Consider the following 18,803-nt stretch of genomic DNA (forward strand, 5'->3'; position numbering starts at 1 on the left):
TTTCAGTGGAGCTACCATAGCAGATGTGGAGCCCAGGAGGGTCTGGGCCTGGGGGTGTCGATCTGACCGTCTCTGTCCACACAGAAAGGAGAGAGGATGGCATGAGGGAAGAGAACAAACTTTAACTTTGGGAAAATCCTATATTTAGGGTATGGTTGGAGGTAGAGGATCTACATAATGATTATGATGTAACAACATACCATGGGTGAAAAACCAAAAGAATCCAAAGCCATGGGAATCCAGCTCCAAGGAAAGGATGGTTAATAGCATCTAATGTGGGAGAAGGATCAAGCGCAGGATCAGAGGAGGCTGTTAGCTGTATGAGACGCTCCAGCGACCCTCAAGAAAGCAATTTTAGTGGAGGCTTGAACTCAACTATCAGGAGCTGGAGTGAAGTCCTGGTGAGGAGAAAGCAGTGAGTGCAGCGCTTGTCTGAGAATTTGATGGGAAAGGATGGTTTGAGACAGGTCAAGAGAAGTTTTATGAAATGGAGGGCTGGGTTTTTGGGCTGAGCAAGTGCTGAGCCCTTGGAAAGGAAGTTTGCATGCACAGGCAATAAGGGGTAAGAGGACTGGTGGTTGATGGAAGTCTCTGGGAGGCTGGAAAGCATCTGGTGGCAGGAGGGCCAATCAGGGTGGTGATACCTGTGCCCTGCACCCGCGGCTGTCACAGCCTACTGCATTCAGACCCCAAGATAGGTGATACAGGTGGCACAGTGGTATCCCACATCTCTGTAGGTCTCAGGGTGACTTTGCGCTCCTCAAGGACAGGGATTTTATGTTAACTGTTCTCTGCACCTTGAATCACGCCTACAAGGACAGTGATGCTTCAGTGCGCATTTGTCGAGACGCTGGCTGACTTACCACACCATCCGGCAGCCTCCTGAGGCAGGCTCTGTCCTTTCTCTTTTCCTTTGTAATGGGACAGCAGAGGTGTGTGATGCACAGGTAAGTCTGGAAGCAGTTATAAAGCAAACATTTTTGCCTTCACATTTGTGTGGCCACTGGCATGCTCCTCCCCTTTTTCTCCGTGCCCTGCCACCTCAGGTCCTGTTTCTCTTGAAAATGTGGACAAGTAAGTTTGTATTAGGGCTCCTCCTTGGCCTCTCAGTGCCCAATTCTGGGGCACTTGGGTAGAAGCGGGGAAAGAATATATGATGATCCTTTAGGGGAAACAAAGGGGCTCATTCAATGAGTTGGTGAAAGATGAGTCTCCTTGTTGATGGTGATAAGAGAGGATCTTGTTTCCTGAAAGCTCTCTGGGTGTGAATGCAGTTTCTTTGCTTGGTTTGTGTCACTGGGAGACTTCCTTCATGCCCAGTGAAGGAGAGGGCTCTTTGCTAGGAAGTCCAGCTCCTGTCATCCCAAACTCTATTTTTGGGAATGGTAGAAACCCAAGGATCAGGCCATAGTTGTAATTATCTTAGATTCTAGCAGTATGAAGTATTCTAATAAACAGGAAGTATGTGACTTATGTTTTTGTGAATTGTATCTTTTGTCATTGAGGTGAAGTTGGAGACTCACTCTCAGTCCTTTCAGGGACACTTAAATTTTTCTTTTTCCTTACTATTTACAAAGGTAATACAAAGCTCTACTAATATTAAATTTTGCAGAAATACAGACTATAGAAAATGAAAATTCTTCATCACCATCCTTCATTATTCCCTAATCATTCATTACAATTCAATGCATAGTCTTTCAGCTTTAAAAAAATACATGTATTAATAAAACATGTGATTGGTCTTTATTCAGAAAAAGATTTATGCTATGAATACTATTTAATAGCTTATGTTGTTTTACTCATCAATACACAAGGTCATCTTTCCACATATACACATTTATAGATTTTCCTCATTCAAAATTGTTCCAGTATATGGAAGAATCGTACTTTATTTAAGCAATTTTTAAGTGATGCCAAATTAGATTGTGTGTGTGTGTGTGTGTGTGTTTATCTTTGCTCTACCCAATAATATGGAGCTATTTTTAAACTGCTAGGGTAGATGGTGGGTTCAAGCTAAGGGAGCTTGTAAAATGAGGCCAAGTTTGTTGGGAAATGGAAAGCTGATCTCCATGACTCCCTCCATTCTCTCCTGACAGGATGGGGAAAGACCTCTCCTGTAGCACAGGGAAGTCCCCTGTGCCTTCTCCCAAGAAGCACCCAGGCACCAACTTTTTGTTATGAAGCATACTTAGACCAAATTACACTACCATTTTGTTTTGCTTTCTGCCTTTTCCTTTCCCATTCCTTCCTTCCTTCCCTCCTTCCTTCCTTCCTTCCTTCCTTCCTTCCTTCCTCTTGCTAATTTGGTGTCCAATTGCAGCTTCCCCTCTAATTCTCACTTCCAGGCATCCGTGACTATTGTGGCTCTGCAAGCCTTCCCCTCCCCCAGCAGGGCCTCCCACTGCTCCTGACTTTGATCTCATTTTATCCCCTGCTCAAGTTTCCAGTTTCTCTAAATGGTGCCCTTGTTAACATCTGCTGGTGTCCCCTGTAGTCTCATCTGCAAAATATATTAAATCTGCTTCTCCAAATCATTTACCCTACCCTTTAAAGGATTTAAATACAAACCAAGCTTAACACAGCTGCCCCTTTGCCTTATGTTACCTGGTACTTATCCTCCCCCTCTGTTCACTGCCCTGTGAATAGTACATTTCCATTCCTTGCCAAGAGACTTCATTTCTAGTGGAAACTCCTGCCCTGTGGTATGGCAGAGAGACACCTGCTTTGGCTAAGGCCAGACCTGGCTTCGAACTCAGGTTCCGACACTTATTAGCTGTGTGGCCTCAGCAGACAATTTCATCTTTCAGATCTCCATTTTCTTCATCAGTAAGATGCGGAATAGTGATATCCACCTTGCAGATGGGATTGTGCCATGGACTGGACGAAAGTGCATGTCACACATCTGGCACGTGGTAGGTGACCAAAAATGAGAGCTACTATTGTTGTAATAGCTTGGTTTCTCTTTAGCTAACTTGTTCATTTTTAGCTACTCTCATATGTTATAAGGGATCAAAGAATCAATGCATCGAATATCCTGTTAGAAAGGAATCCTATAATAATGTAAAACTTTGAACATAATATTTTTGCCAATTAATGTTTCTTATTCTTGGCAATAACAAGTAAAATAATAAAACAAAAACTTAGGACAAAACTTTAGATGTCTCCTTGAAGTCTCTTGTGCTAGAAATAATCTGTGTTTTCCAGAGAAAAGCCATTTTCATTTACACCAAATGGCTCTCAGAATCTGGATTCTTTTTTCCTCTGAGGTCTAGCAACTAAGTTGGGGGAAACTCTTTGTGGTTTGATCGTTGCCACAAATGTGCAGGAAAGGGTTTCTAAGCAAAGACTTTTCTCCGTTCATTTGGGAGTTTGTCATAGATTGTAATGGTGGTGGTTTTCTGGTTCCCTCACTATGAAATCTTGTGTACTCTGGTTGCCTGCAGAAGACCTGCTGCATCTTTGGGTTTCATACTCAACATCCTGGGGTTACTTGTTTGGAGTCTAGCCTTTGTTTACTGGTTTCTGATGCTAATCCCTCAAGGTGATACACTGGGCCGTATGGACAAATGATAAGGAAATTAGAACATGGACTCAAATTTTCTTGGAGTCCCAAAGGAAAACTAAGAACTTTGTTCCCCGCACACAGAAGTGGTGAACTTGTCCAAGATCCCACAGCATATCAGCAACTGCTAGCACTTGCTTTTCATCTCTTCTGCCTTGTGGCCTCTCAGCAGTGGCTCTCCCATACTTGGGGCCAAGATTCCCTCCTCTGTGCCCACAAGGTAACATATTCTGGAGGACTCTCCCCTTTAGGCAGAGCCCTCTCTTTGAAGATGTTTTGAATGGGAATAAACCCTGGAAACCTTCTACCACCCTGGATGGAGGAATTAGAAACACCAAAAGCAGAGTTTGCTCCTTCTAATCCTTTTGGGGAAGGTTGGGTAGTATGATCTCTTTCTTTCCAAATTGAAGAAGGCTTTATGAGTAAGAGAAATGACTTGCCCAGAGCATCCAGTTATTAGCAGGACTAAAATTTCCCTTCCAGACCTGGCGTTCTTGCTCCCTTACTGAGCATGGCTAAACCTCCTGAGGGGTGTCCTGCTGAGCCTGCTTGGCAGATGGCTCAGAAGCCGGTCAGCAGGGTCCAGAAAGTTGGATGGTCTGGTGCTGAAGGAAAGAACTTGGCGGTGACTCTGCTCCCCTCCCACCGGCTCTTCCCTCTCTGGTGGCAGACTGTGGAGAGCCAAGGGGAGGGGGTTCAGGAAGGGCTCTTGGCCCAATCTTGTAACACGAGCGTCAGGAAGCTCATCTCCCATCAGGGAAGCTGCTGTATAAAACCACAGCAGGCCTGTCTCCTCCAGAAGAAGGATGCCTGGAGAGGCAGCCTCCCGGGCTTTACTGCGTTTTTTCTGCTTATGCTGATGGCATCTACAGACCCCAGCATTAGCACATGGCTTCCTTTTCTTCCCTCCCCTGAACCGGGCAAGGCGGCTCCGAAGCCAGCTGGGCTGAGTGTGTCTTGCCATCTGCCAGGCCGCACTCCTTGGGCCGGAGCCTGGGCTTCAGCCAGTGCTTCTGCAGCTCTGCCCAGCGCCCCAGCCCTTCGAGCATCTCAGTGGCCCTGAGTGGGTGTCCTCCCAGGGTCCTGCTCTAGCCCTGCAGGGCCGTATCGCTGGGAGGAAACAGGAAGGGGTGGGGCTCAAGCAGTTCCCTCTGAGGTGGTGGGTCCCAGGGTAGGGAATGAGCTCCCGAATCTCACCCCTCCCCACTGGGTTGCACTTACTGCAGTCCCCTGGTTTCTTGCCCTGTTGTGTGTGTGTGGTCGGGGGGGTGGTTGTGGTCCCAGTGGCTATAAGAGGAATTATGTGGAAAATCCAAGTTGGAGGCCACTTACTAAGAAGAGCTCACATTTCTCTTTAGCCAATTATGTCATGTTAGAATACAAGGCGTGACGATGTCTTGTGATGGACATATTTTATCTAATATAATCTCTCCTTTCTCATCTCCTCCAGCCATGAAGAATAACTTTTTGGAATGTTATTTTCATATTTCATAACGAATAGTGTTTAGAGTAAGATCCTCTTTGGTGTTAGGCCAGGGTCTCTATGTTAGGTCACCCCTACTGAACTGCCCAGACTTTTCTTCTAATAGGCACCTCGCTAGCTGTCTGTCTGTCTGTCTCTCTCTCTCTCTCACACACATGCATGTGCCACACACAGACACACATTCTTTCCCTCTTTTCTAGCTTTTTCCAAGCTGCCAATGATTTCGGGATCTATTCATTGCTGCTCAAAGTGTTCTGCTGGTTGGGAAGACCTTTGCTTGTCTAGTGGAACATCCAGGCTGCCTTTGTCTTCTACAGAGCCTCCTGGTTCCAGGCGCCTCTGCTGTCATTTGACCACAGAGTGGTTGCAAGGGGCACCTGCTTTCTGGCAAGTTGCCACAAATTAAGGGCAAGAGCCCCAAGGATGATTGCAGTCAGGTGCCACTTCCTAAAAGGGGTGATCACGGAGCCAGGCCCCTCTGAGGGACATCAGCAGCCCTTCTCTGCCAACCTCTATCTGTTCACAGAGAACTCATTTGTAGGAAATTTTCTGGACTGAGGTAGCGCAATTTCATTCACCAGGAAATAATACTGAGTTTCTCAGTTTTCCCCTTAATGACGGGCAAGGCGTTGGCCTGGAGGAGGGAGTGAGTCTCCCAGCATCCAGGAGAATGGGATGGGAATTTGAGGTTTCCTCCCACCCATGTGAATTTCTGGGCCTGGTCAAACTACGGGAAATTCTATAGGACCAACTGAAGTGTAACTGGTCTAAGGAGTCCAGTGTTGTACCCACTAGGAGAGGGAGACAGAGCCATATCCAGTCAAGGCTCTGGAAAGCTATTGAATGTTTTTGCCCAATGCTAAGTCTTAAATTCTGTTAAATTCCCACTGTGTAAGAGATCCCAAGCTCTTTTGAGCCTTCAATCCTTCTCTCTCTCTTGCTGTTTTCCTGGAGCCTAAAGAGAAACTCAGGTTTCTCCCATTAGGCAAAACTCTTTGGTCCTGCATCTCTGTCTACCTACTGTCGAAGTCCCATAAAATATTCAAAGGAATATGCTACACGTTATTTTGCCCTCATTTATTCAACTCCCCACTGCAGCTGGACTTGTGCAGCCATGACTTGACGGACACTGTTGTTACTGTTGTCACCACCTGTGAATAACTAAAGCGCTGTAGAGTTTTTTAGAGGCTGTTGTTCACTTCCTGCTTCTGGAAATGTTCTCCCCTGAGGCTTCCAGACGTGGTTATCCCCTGACTTGGCTTTGTTGGCTCCATTCTCTTAGCATGCCCCAAGGAAGGGGTTGCTGAGGGTCCGTCCTCAGCCTCATCCAGCCCCTTTTGGAACAGTCTTGCCTTCTTTTGGCATTTTTGCTCCCACCTATTTATTCCTGATGACTTTAAATATCGCTAGACTATTTCCCCAGGACTTGGATACCCACCCTCAAGCCACACGTTCCCACCCGGATATCCCACAGGATGTCTGAGACTCCTACTGCTGTCCTTCATGTGCTCTTCCCCATTCACTGCCTAAGTCGTATTTGTCCCATAGGCAACAATTTAAAAGTCACTTTGTCTCAGAGACTTCCCATATCCCACAGACTAGGTGAAACCTCTGTTAATCTTTGTTTAATATGCATACTTCTCCTCTTCAGCACTTTGCAATTTGTAAATTATAAAATATTTCGTAATAATTCATGGACTATTTGTGTTGCCCACTAGTTGAAAGCACAATGAGAGCAGAGAGCCTTTCCACTTTGCTTCATGATTGCATACCCAACTTATAACATTATGGTTATCACAGAGTATTTCTGACCCACTGAAGTCATCATTCCTTCCCCTAAACCTCCTTCTCTTGTAATTGCTACCCTGGTTGATAGAACCACCAACCACCATTGCCCAACATAGAGAAGTCATTCTGGACACTTTCCTTCCTCTAACTTGCCATTCCCACTGGCCTACCAAATCTTTTTTTTTAATTAACATATAATGTATTATTAGCCCCAGGGGTACAGGTCTGTGAATCGCCAGGTTTACACACTTCACAGCACTCACCATAGCACATACCTTCCCCAATGTCCATAACCCAACCACCCTCTCCCTACCCCCCTCCCCCCGGCAACCTCACTATTTTGTGAGATTAAGAAATAAATAAATAAAATAACCTCACTTATTTTGTGAGATTAAGAGTCTCTTACGGTTTGTCTCCCTCCCGATCCCATCTTGTTTCATTTATTCTTTTCCTACCCCCCCAACCCCCTCCTATGTTGCCTCTCAACTTCCTCATATCAGGGAGATCATATTGGCCCACCAAATCTTAGATAGTTTTATAACCTGATCGCTCTTCTCCATCTTGACTACCAAAACCCTAGTTCATGCCCATATCCTCTCTTGTCTCAACTACTATAGTTCCATCTTAATCCTTTTTGGTGCTTGTAATTGTGTTCCTTCCCCTTTAAATTGATTCCTTCATACGCCTGCCAAAGGGAGCTTCCTAGAAGGCAAATCTAGCCACTCTGTCCATTTAGAACCCTTCACTGACTCCCCACCACCCAGCTTCCTCAGCACAGCACCTAAAGACTGACTGGGATATGGCCCTTTTCTGTCTCCCAGCTCTCATCTGCTCCCAGCAGGTTCCCATGAATAGGCCATTCCTTCTCTCCTTCCTTTCATGCCTTGTGTATACTTCCACTTACTTTAAATGCCCCTGCTTGCCAAGCCTACCTCTTCTCTATCTCCCTCAGATATACCTGGAAAACTCCTGTTTTTCCTATAAGTTCAACTCTGATTCCTAGCTATTCAGCTTGGCAGAAGGCTGCCTCTGTTGTGCTCCTGGAAGGCCCTGGGTATTTTTCCTCTCTCCACAGTAGGACCTAGCCTGTTTTTATGAATGTCAGCTCCTGAGGGCAGGAACAAGGTTTAATCATCTTTGTAACCCCCCTGCCTAGCAAAGTCCCTGGCATATATCATGCTTTTTTTTTTTTTTTTTTAAGTAGGCTCCATGCCCATCATGGCACCCAACATGGGGCTTGAACTCACAATCCTGAGATCAAGATCTGAGCTGAGATCAACAGTCAGGCACTTAACTGCCTGAGCCACCCAGCTGCCCCACACATATCATACTTTTTGAGGAAAAGAATGAATGAGCTCAAAACAATGGGCTTGAGGGACAAACTTGTACTACTACTACTACTACTACTACTACTACTACTACTACTGATATTAATACATGTTTCCTGTGCTCCCTCTAAATGCTAAGCCCTGTTCTAGATAGTCTACATACATGAAGCTTCGCATATATAAATCTTCACAACCACCCTGTAAATTCGGTAATGTTAGTATCCTCACTTTATAGATAAAGAAAATAAGGCCCAAGGTTGCACAGCTCATCAGTGGCAGAGCTGGGACTTGAACCTCAGCAGTCTGCTCCAGAGTCCTGGTTCTTAATCCCGTCACTGCATAGCCTTTCCACTAGTAAGATGACATACAAGGACTTTTAAAAACTTTATATCTAATTCTTTGTGTTGCTTGCTAGGCTGGTAGGTTCTCTGTCCTTGGAGGGGGGAAAAAAATCCAAAAGTGGTCAGCAGGGCAAGCAGAGGGTGTCTCTCGACATTTTTATGGGAAGTAGGTTATTACCAGGGCAGTGTGTCAGGTTCATGAAGAGTATGGCAGAAAGATAACCAGATCAGGGCCAGCTGAGTCCCGTGATTAGTATTTCTTCTATCTCCAGTGTCTCAAGGACCACATTTAATCATCTGGTTCTCCACCATGTTGTTGAGTGAGGGCGGAAGCACATTAAACTCTGACTATCATTAGTCCCTCAGAATGGAGTGTGACAGGAGGACAGGAGAGGTGGGGAGGGAGCAGAAAGGAGAATGGCATCCTTGGGAAAGGAGGCCATTGAGGAAAAGGGAAGACTGAGGGCACCATGGAAAAAAAAAAAAAAAAAACCTTTATTTACTTACATTTTTACATAGGCTGGTAGCCTAAAGATAAGAAGAAAATACAAAATGCTGGTGTTCCACCTGTCTGGCTTCTCCCAACAATTGGAACCTTCACTTAGGGGAGGGGATGCCAGCACCTTGGCACAGGCTGTGGTGATGGCTCAGGACTAGGCTCTGAATGCAGCTAGTTTGTGGGTAGGCCCTGGATAAGGGATCAGAAGCCTGGAGATGTTTGCCCAAATCCTGTCTATATTGGTGTGATGGGGGAAGGTACTGTAAGAAAAAGCAGGTTGTTTTGAAAATAAATCTGAGGTTTGGGGCACCTGGGTGGCTCAGTCAGTTAAACGTTTGCCTTTGGCTCAGGCTCAGGCCATGATCTCAGGGTCCTGGAATCAAGCCCCACATTGGGCTCCCTGCTCAGCAGGAAGTCTGCTTCTCCCTCTCCCTCTACCTGCCCCTCCCCCTGCTTGTGCTGCACGCACTCTCTCTCTCTCTCAAATACATAAAATCTAAAAAAGAAAAAAAATAGAAATCTGAGATTGAATCAATTTGTTCTGAAATCCTGCTGGGGAGCTCCAAAGTGGGATTCTAAAAAATGTCATTCAGAGGTTTGTGTGGACAGGGTCTGGGGAGGCCCTTCCCTGCTGCCATATGCAGTGAGTTGTGGTTTGGGACACTTAGTGGGCATTCAGACATTAAATCCTTCTCCCAGACCTCTTCATGGGAGAGAAAGCAGGGGTCAGCACATTTTTTCTGTAAATATTTTTGATTTTGTGGGTCTCACACATTCTGTCACATTCGTGTTTGTTTTACAATCCTTTAAAAATGTAGAATCTACTCTTAGCTAGCAGACTGAGTGTACAAAAACAGGCTAGCGGCTATCATTTGATGTCTCCTGGTCTAGTGTCATAACCTAGCTTCAGGCTCTGCTGTGTGCAGAGTGAGTGCTCCAAGAGAGCCCAGGTTATGTTAAACTTTGTCTTTGAGTAGCAGAGCCCTCATGGCGTGCGCTCAGTTTGTACTCTCGACCAGGGCTTTGCAAATCACCTCACCACAAGTCCACACTGGAACTCAGACTTCTAGTTAATGCTGAAGGTGAGCAGGAGGTTATTGGTCAGAAAGCCCCTCTTGCAGGCCTCCTAATTACAGTGGCAACAAAGGGGAGTTTTGGTTAATGAAAACAGCAAAGGTCCCACTGTACTTGATGTTGACATCATGCTTGGGATGGTTCTAATCTTAGCGACTGAGATGGCAGTTCCTGACACTGGAGGGTGAATGACTCGAAATGAGCAAGATTCCATTCAATAGGTGAAAAGCAAAGTTCTGTTCTTCAAAAGGAGATGCACAGATATTACTGCATCTGGATTGAGTTCAGTCCAAATGTCCAAGTTTTAATAAAATGGGGCCCAAATTTCCAATTATATTGATTTTCCCTATCTCTTTCCAAGGGACTAAGTTAATTTAAATATTGCTGTGAAACTTACTTGTCACTTACTGAGTAGATTTTTAGAGCTGTTGAAAGCTAAAAGTAACAGGCTAACCTGTCATTTGCCTAATCCCTCACTCCGTGGTTGGAGTAACTGGCTTGTGTTGTTCCCTTTCTCATGTGAGTTTTCAGGTCCATTGTCAGATTATTTGAAACTGTTAGGAAATATGTTTTGAATTCAGAAACCTTTAGATCTAACATTACACAGTGCTTGGGGCAGCATCCTATGATCAAACATGTTATTATTCTTGCAGCATAACTGATATTTACATGGAGAGGATAAGTGAAGGCTATAAATTAGCCTAACCTCAGGGTAGTGCCATCAAATGAATTACAAATCTCTTTATGTACTCAGAGCCTTTTGAATTTCAGAATTGTTGCAGAAGGGTTTGTGATCCATGCTACATTTCTGTGAGAAGCTCTGTGAGAGTAGAGACTGTATCTTCCACAATGCCTACCTATCCTGGTGTGTAGATACATAGCAGGTGTTCATTAAAAATCAATTGTTTTTTTCTTGATGAACAGGAAGATGATGATATAAGTCAAACACTGTGTGGCTATTAACCACCTAGCTCTTATTTTTCCATTTTTCTAATTTCAAAATGTATTTTCAAAAATGTTGGAATTCTCCTGTAACCTGTAGTTAAGCCAAAAGCTGCCTTGTGGGTCATAGGTAGAAAGTAGTAAAGTCAAAGCTGTTGGATGCTGTGCATCTTGGTGGGTGAGTTGATGATGGACTGGGTAATCTGTGGAGATGTCTTGCAGCTTTGTAATTCAGTAACTGTAATATGCACAGTAATTAGCTTATTAAACAATAGTGATGAAATTAAATATCAGAGACAGTTTATCGTGCCAGAGTCTTAACTACTTATTTAAACCATGAACTAAACATAACTAAGTGCTATAGTAACAATATTGAAAGCATCACCAACAATGAGGTCATCTTCTGGAACATCTGGGCTGAGTCTCATTTGGGAGCTTCTAGTTCTGGAGAAAGGAGGGGAATTGGGAGGAGTAGGTGTTAATAAGAGCAAAGAAAATGAATGTGATTTTAAAATGGAATCTACAATAAAAGACTGTGAAGGTTTTATATTGTGGTATTAAGAAACAAGAGGATGCAATGTGTGGAGGCAGGGAGCTTATGGGAAATCTCTACCATCCTCTTGATTTTATTATAAACCTAAAATTGCTGAAAAAATGCCTTGGGGGAAAAAAGGCAAGAGGAGTGAAAGGGACTTCTTTAAGTATGTGCCGATAATTCTACATTTGTATTGAAGGTAAAATTGGAGGAACCATCATGTACTTATTTTTTTGAAGATTTTATTTGAGGGGCGCCTGGGTGGCTCAGTCAGTTAAGTGTCTGCCTTCAGTTCAGGTCCTGATCTCAGGGTTGTGGGATCAAACCCCATTCGGGCTCCCTGCTGAGCAGGGAGTCTGCTGCTCCCTCTCCCTCTGCTGCTCCCCTTGCTTTTGTGTGCGCGCTCCCTCGTTCTCTCTGCCAAATAAAGGAAGTATTTTTTAAAAATAGATAAAAATAAAAAGATTTGAATGGCAAATAAAAGAATGAAAGCAAAACCTAAAACATAGAAATGAGATGCTGCGAGTCCCAGAAGACATCACCAAAAAGTGTCACGGAAGCGTCCATGGCTTAAGAGTGGTATTAAATATCTTGACCAGTATAAACGTGAGGACACAGATGAGAGGGATGAAAGCACTTTGAAGGAAAAGGAGGAGTATGAGCACTGGTCAGGCACTGAGGAGCCAGTGAGGGGGTGAGGGCGCTATGGAGTACTTCCCTTTGTCTCAGCATGGAGAGGGTAGCAGTAAGGAAAACAAGGTACACTTCTTTTCAAGAACTGGTCCGCGCTCATTGATACAACAAAAAAGGGTGGGCCGGCCCCTTAGGCATGAACTCTATGGTGAGTTTCAAGTAGTTTATTTAGAATCTGGCCTAAAAAAGAAGGGAATAGGTCAGTATTTCCCACCAGCTGTCCAGTTATCTCATGAAGTAAAAATGCTTTCATCATAGACTCTCTTCTTACTGTTTGGGCTGAAGAGTTATAACGGTGGTTCCTCCCAACCCCTGATTTCCACTTCTGAGTTGATGTTCTGACTCAAAGCCAGTGTGGCTTGAAGGAGCTGTAACCGACCTGGCAAGGTACCTGAAGGATAGAGGAATAGGCTTTTCCCTACTCATCCACCCACTCCCGAATGCCCACTGGACACAGGTTGGAAAAGTCTGCCCTAGATGCCCACATTCGGGTTCTGTTAGCAAGACCCTATACTGGAAAGAGAGCTATCTGCAGATATGTTTGCCCATCTTCTTTCATGTGGACAGAACACACCTCATGTGACCAGGATGTTCTTTAGGACTGACGACCAGCAGCCAACCTAGGTTCTCTTCACAGGCCTGTTGGACCACTGTTTCCTCATGAATTTCTGTTTTTCTGAGGCTTTGAGGACTGGGTGCCTGTCTCAAAATTGGTTTGGCTCCAGGCTGCAAGTCTGTGAAAAACTAAGGAGATCACACTCTGAAGTGATTCTACACATAGACAAGTGGCTTTTATGGCTGTTAAAGTAATGTCAGGATGTAGGCTCTACTCATGGGTGATTGGTTCCTGGTAGCTATCAGGTTGCCGGCAGACCAGCCTGGACTTCGACATCCATGCTTTCGGCAAGTGCTTCTCTCTCCAAACACACCGGTTCCTCTGCTCTGAGGCTGTGGCTGGAGTGCTTGATGTCCCTTTCACTTTATCAGCAAAATGCTAGAGGAGGTTAGAATCTAATTACTGAGTTGACCTCTTGCTGCCAGCATTCAAGAATGTGGAGGATCAGTGAGACAAAGGCCATTTCTGACATGTTTAGACCCAACTGAAAGAAGCCATGCATGTATATGGTTCGCACCGTATCTGAGCATACTGAGTTACGTCATCTCCCATCATTTTCTTATTTTAACAAGATCATGAGTTTTTTTCCCAGACAGAGGATACTTCTTTTCCCCATGGTATGTTGCCATGAGCCCTGTAGATGCTCAATAAATATTAATTGAATTAATCAGCTGCTACAACACAGGTGGGTACATTTATCTGCCTTGTATTTTCATCCAGCTACAAATATTACCTGTGCACTCAGCTGCCCTTGCAGGAGCATAGGCTCTAAACCTCCCCCGCCCCTGTACCTGCACAGGCTTTCTGCAGCTGTGCGTCATCTAGACCCCTTTAGCCAAACATGCTCTGCAGAGTACGAGGCCCGATAACTCTTACACATGGGACCTTTGTTGTACATGCACCCAGCCTTGAGGGTCTTTACAACTCCCTCTTTCTCTCCCACCCGCAGTGTTTTCTGATGTTTCCAAAGGCTTAGGGAGAATGAGGTCCATTCCCCACTCCACTTCTGGGGCAGGGTTTTTAATTACCATGTAGGCTTTGTTCTGTTGCTGAGATCAGGCTTCTCTGTGTAGGGAGAAGGGAATTCCAGTCATCCTGATGCATTATAATCAAGTTACTTACCACAAGTCCAAGTAACAGTTCTCTGCTTTCATTCTGATCACAGCAGGTGATACGGAAGCATAGCATCTCCTATTTCACTAGGTGCTTTAGGCTGTTTAAGTTGTGACATTGCTTTACAGCAGTGGTTTTCAATATTTTAAGAACCACGAAGCCATTAAAAACTTTATCGCAACTCCATGGTCTACCTATTTCATATGTAAAATGCAGAGTGTATTTTTTTAGAAATCAACATTGACCTGACATACCTGACCGCAAAATATATTTAACAACATGCACATGATAAAAACCAAAACGAGGGGCACCTGGCTGGCTCAGTCCGCGGAATGTATGACTCTTGATCTTGGTGCTATAAGTTCAAGTCCCGTGTTGGGTGTAGAGATTACTTTAAAAAAATCTTTAAAAGTGGGACACCTGGGTGGCTCAGTGGGTTAAGCCTCTGCCTTCGGCTCAGGTCATGATCTCAGGGTCCTGGGATCGAGTCCCGCATTGGGTTCTCTGCTCTGCAGGGAGCCTGCTTCCTCCTCTCTCTCTCTCTGCTTGCCTCTCTGCCCACTTGTGATCTCTCTCTGTCAAATAAATAAAATCTTTAAAAAAAAAATCTTTAAAAGTGTACATATCGAAATGATAAAATTTTAAAAGACTGAAAAATAATTTGACTCCAAAATGAAGGCAGCAGATAACTCTCTTGCTGACCATCCAGGTGATCATTTCACAATGTTAGATACGTGGATGGGAAGCTCTGGTCCCTACCAGAATGATACATCCGTGCCGTCAAAGGCTGTTACATATCAGTAAGGCTGGAAGATGGGTGATCCGGCTGCCTCCTAAGACAAGTAGTCACAATCTTTTCATCTCCAGAATCCTACAGTTTTGGTAAAACTTTAAGAGCGCAGCACAGTGCTCAGAAAATATTTGTGGAATGAATGAATGCGAATTATTCACAGAGCAGCAACTTTTGTTCTCTTCAGTTTCTGGTTGATGGAGAGGAGGGGAGGGGCAGGTATTTTAGTTGAAGGCTCACACTGACAGCCTGTGGGTAGGTGGGCAGTTCCCAAAGACACCTGCTGTTGGGCCCTGCGGTCCGTGCCTGTGCCATATTCGTGAACTTCGTGTGTGTGCTTATAATACATACACCAAGAAGCCTGCACCGAGTTACTGACATTTGGCGGGCTCAACATCTACTTCTGTTCAAAGGCAAACACTTGTTAAGTGGCTATTTTCTGATAAGGCTGTCTACATGCAGTGGGTATAGCAAACTGTGTAGGCCCAGGAAAGAGATAAGTAAGGGGAGCGGGCCAGTTCTGCCATGCCCAGATAATGGGTGGGGGTTCACAGGTTTCTTTCACACAGGCAGCCCTGGGCTGGTTTGTTACGGATTACTTTGGATCTTTCACTTCTCCAGTGTGTTGCTTGTTTTCCACATATGTCTAGCCATCTGCCTCTCTCTTTAACAAAGCAGTATTGTTTATTATACGTAGTGAGAGCAACAGTTCAAGGGCTCGGGACTTGCAGGTCTTCTTCCTGGGTGGGTTAGTGACCCAAAATGCTCAGGCCTATTAGGAAAAGCAGCTTCTTCTCCATTCTAAAGTAGCATGCTGTGGTCACAAAGGGAACACAGAAGCCAGATGGCTTTCTAACCACCATTGTCTTAGATTAGGTAAGATCCCTGGAACACAGTTTGGATATATTTTGGATGTGGCTGGCTGTTTTTGGAAGAAATAGGATGGGGAATGGGAGAAGAGTATATCTGGCTTTTAGAAACAGGAGGTGCTTGTGGGGAACCCTAGCATCTTCATGTTTCTTTTCAACTGAAGCCCTGTTAAATGTCAATGTGGATTAGTGGGCTGTTAACAAGGTTGAAATTTATCATTAGCAGCAATTCGTCCACGAGTTATGCAGTTGGACTCATGGCAAGCTCGTGGAGGTCACGCTTCACCCCTTGCTTCTCATGGTCTGTGGCCTGGGGCAAGTTCCTGAACCTCTGCAAGCTTTAGCTACCTCAGTTATAAAATGAAGAAAGTGAAACTCACTCATAGGAGTCTATTGCTATTGAAATGAGCTATGTGTACCAGGCACGTAGCAGAGAGCCTGCCATATACTAAGTCCTCACAAATATGATTATTGTTGTTGTTGCTGCTGTTTTCTGTGATGACATTCTACAAATGTCTGTTGTTGAAGATACAGCAATGTCTGCTGTGTGTTGGGACCTGATCCCTTCACATGTGAGTAGCCAGTGGTTTGACTGCCTGGAACGCAGGGAGAAGGGGTGATGGGGAGAGCTGTGGATAGTTCACAGCTGAGAGCATTCTTTCTCTGGTGATCAAGGGACTCTGCAGAAATCAAGGAAGGTTGTGTTTTCTAACCTGTGATGTTTACAGCAGGACTCTTGCTGAGCCGCTCTTGGCGAACACAGCCATTGGCCGTGGACATGAGGGTTCTCTGCTCAGTTTGGATGCGCTGTTTTGAGGATAGGTACACTCTACTCTTATTGGATCTCCACAGCAGCCTTTTTTGTTGGGATCTTCTAAAGGCTGAGCAGACGTCACTTTTCTAATTCAAAATAATCCAAAAAACCATAGTGGGTTGACGGAAAGGAAATACACCTAATTAATTGTGGGCCTCGCCTAGGCTAAACCGCTCCCTTCTGGGATGGAAGGTTAGCAGTGGTGGTGGAGTGGTTTGGGTCAAGGCACCTGAACCTATGTATGTCCAGAAAAGAAGGTCAATGTTGCTCTTCCCTAAGCCTGCCGCTGACCGTGGGGCACCCCATGCTGCCAAGACAAGCCAGGCAGCATTCCCCTCAATGCACCCCACTCTTCCCTCAGCCCAGCTCTCAGGTTGGCTTGTCAGCTGAGCACCTTCATCCAGAGAAGGCAGCCACAGGAACAAGCCCAGCTCTCAGCAGAAAGTCACTCCCACCCCTTTGCTCTAGGATGAGAAGCTAGAGATTGTGATGAGGCTGTGACCAAGCAGAAGTGAGAAAGTAAGGAAGTTACTGCTTTGTTTGTTGTGAAGAATTGTGGCAAACATTCAGACACTGATGTGTTGTTTCCCCCCAGTGGAGTAAAAACATTGCTCTCTCCGCTGGAGCGAAGGAAGGGGGAGAGGACGTCGTGTGACAGATCTTGAGTAGCATGACGCCACTGCTCTGCCTCCTTCCCTCGAGTGTCTCTTCTCCACACATGCCTGGGACTTCACGGGGTGTGGTTGCTTCCTTGGGCCTGCTCCTGGCACCATGAAAGCCTCAGGAAGTGCAAAAGCATACCCTGCTTGTTTTACTTAGAAATCTGTCATCCAACATTTAGAGGATCTACACAGATATCCCAAAAGGGTAAGATGGCCAGTACCCATGTAGATACCATGTAAACACTGGATAACATTTCTGATAATTTAAAAAAAGAAATCCCACAGTTTTGGGGTGCCTGGGAGGGCTCAGTCCATTGAGTATCCAGCTCTTGTTTTCAGCTCAGCCCTGAAGTCCCATGATCAAGTCCCATGTGGGGCTCAGCACTGGACATGGAGTCTGCTTGAGATTCTCTCTCTGTCTCTCTCTCTCTCTCTCTCTCTGCCCCTCCACCCCTCCCCCTGCCACTCTCATTCACATGCGAGTTCTCTCTCTCTCTCTAAATTAGGAAAGGAAAAAAAAAAAACCTCAATTTCTGCATGTCCTCAGTTTTTAAGTGCTATAAGCAGAGGGGGAGGACTAATTGCTGTTTTATTACTAGAGCACAAAGAGGGGCTAAGAATTCATTCTTCTGAGCTGTGGAAGCAGCCAGAGACCAGATACGGGACTGTTGCCACTCATGCATTCGGGGCTGCATTCTGTGCCAGGCACCCTGCACAGGACTCTTAACTATGTTATTTCACTTGATCCAAACAGCAGTGCTGTAAGGTGATGACTGTTATTAACTCCACTTTATACGTAAAGAAGGGGAGGCTCAGAGTTGAAATAATGGCATAAGGCCACACAATCAGGGAGTGGCTAAGTCCGGAGGCCTTCCTGGCAGTGTCACTCCAGATGCCCCTCACCGTTAGGCCACACTGCCTGGTTCACTTCCCCAGATCAAAGTCACCTTAGTCTACTATTCCTGGCACTAAATCCCTTGTGGGTCACCCTCTGGTTCTTTCTGGAAGCTGGCTCAAGTCCTCGCTGAAGGGAGGAGTATTGCCACCGTGTACTAGGGAACATCGAGGCACGGCAAGCTTTTCGGCATTGCTTGCCGACTGTTTTCGCAATGACCACTCACTTGTCTGCACCTTTCAGATGATCTACCCTGGCTTATGTGTCCACTGGCCTGGCCACACACACATGCCTCCCTAGAAGTGGCCAGCATTTGGCAGCTCTTGCCGCCCAGGTCCTTAGCCAAGCTATTCGGAGTCAGGCGCCGTTAAGAGAGGAATGTGGTAGCGGTTACTTTGCAAGCAGCTCAGCCTGATTACAGGGTGAGGCGCTGATGTGCTGTCACTGGAAGCTTCTGGGTAGCCCATTTACAGTGCTCAGAACTGGGGTACCCTTGCCCCGGGTGCTTTTAGATGATAACGTTTGCCGCGCTCTTTAACAGATATGAGAGAGTGTTATCAAACCAGGGCACTTTGGGAAACCTGCAAGAAACCCTTTTCCGTTGCACACATTGGAATCTCTCTTCTGTAAATAGATATATGCGTGTGGTATTAAGGAGAGATCCTAAAAATAGAGTGGGACTTAAAAGGGGAGCTGGGGAATTAGACGTGAACCGTTCCCTTCTGACTCTGCCACTTGTTTGTCCTGGGAAAGTTACCCTACCTTGCTTCCCTTCTTCTCTATGTCTCTGATGATTTGG

General features: G+C 45.4%; 1 protein-coding gene across 1 annotated transcript in view; it reads left to right on the forward strand.

Moving 5' to 3' along the window:
• SPTB (spectrin beta, erythrocytic) overlaps positions 1-18,803 on the forward strand; it is a 119,394-nt gene that overhangs the window by 16,671 nt on the left and 83,920 nt on the right. The gene's annotated exons all lie outside the window — the stretch shown is intronic.

The sequence above is a fragment of the Lontra canadensis genome, unplaced genomic scaffold, assembly GCF_010015895.1.
Source record: "Lontra canadensis isolate GAN:19392208 unplaced genomic scaffold, GSC_riverotter_1.0 scaffold55, whole genome shotgun sequence".
NCBI classification, from domain to species: Eukaryota; Metazoa; Chordata; class Mammalia; order Carnivora; family Mustelidae; genus Lontra; species Lontra canadensis.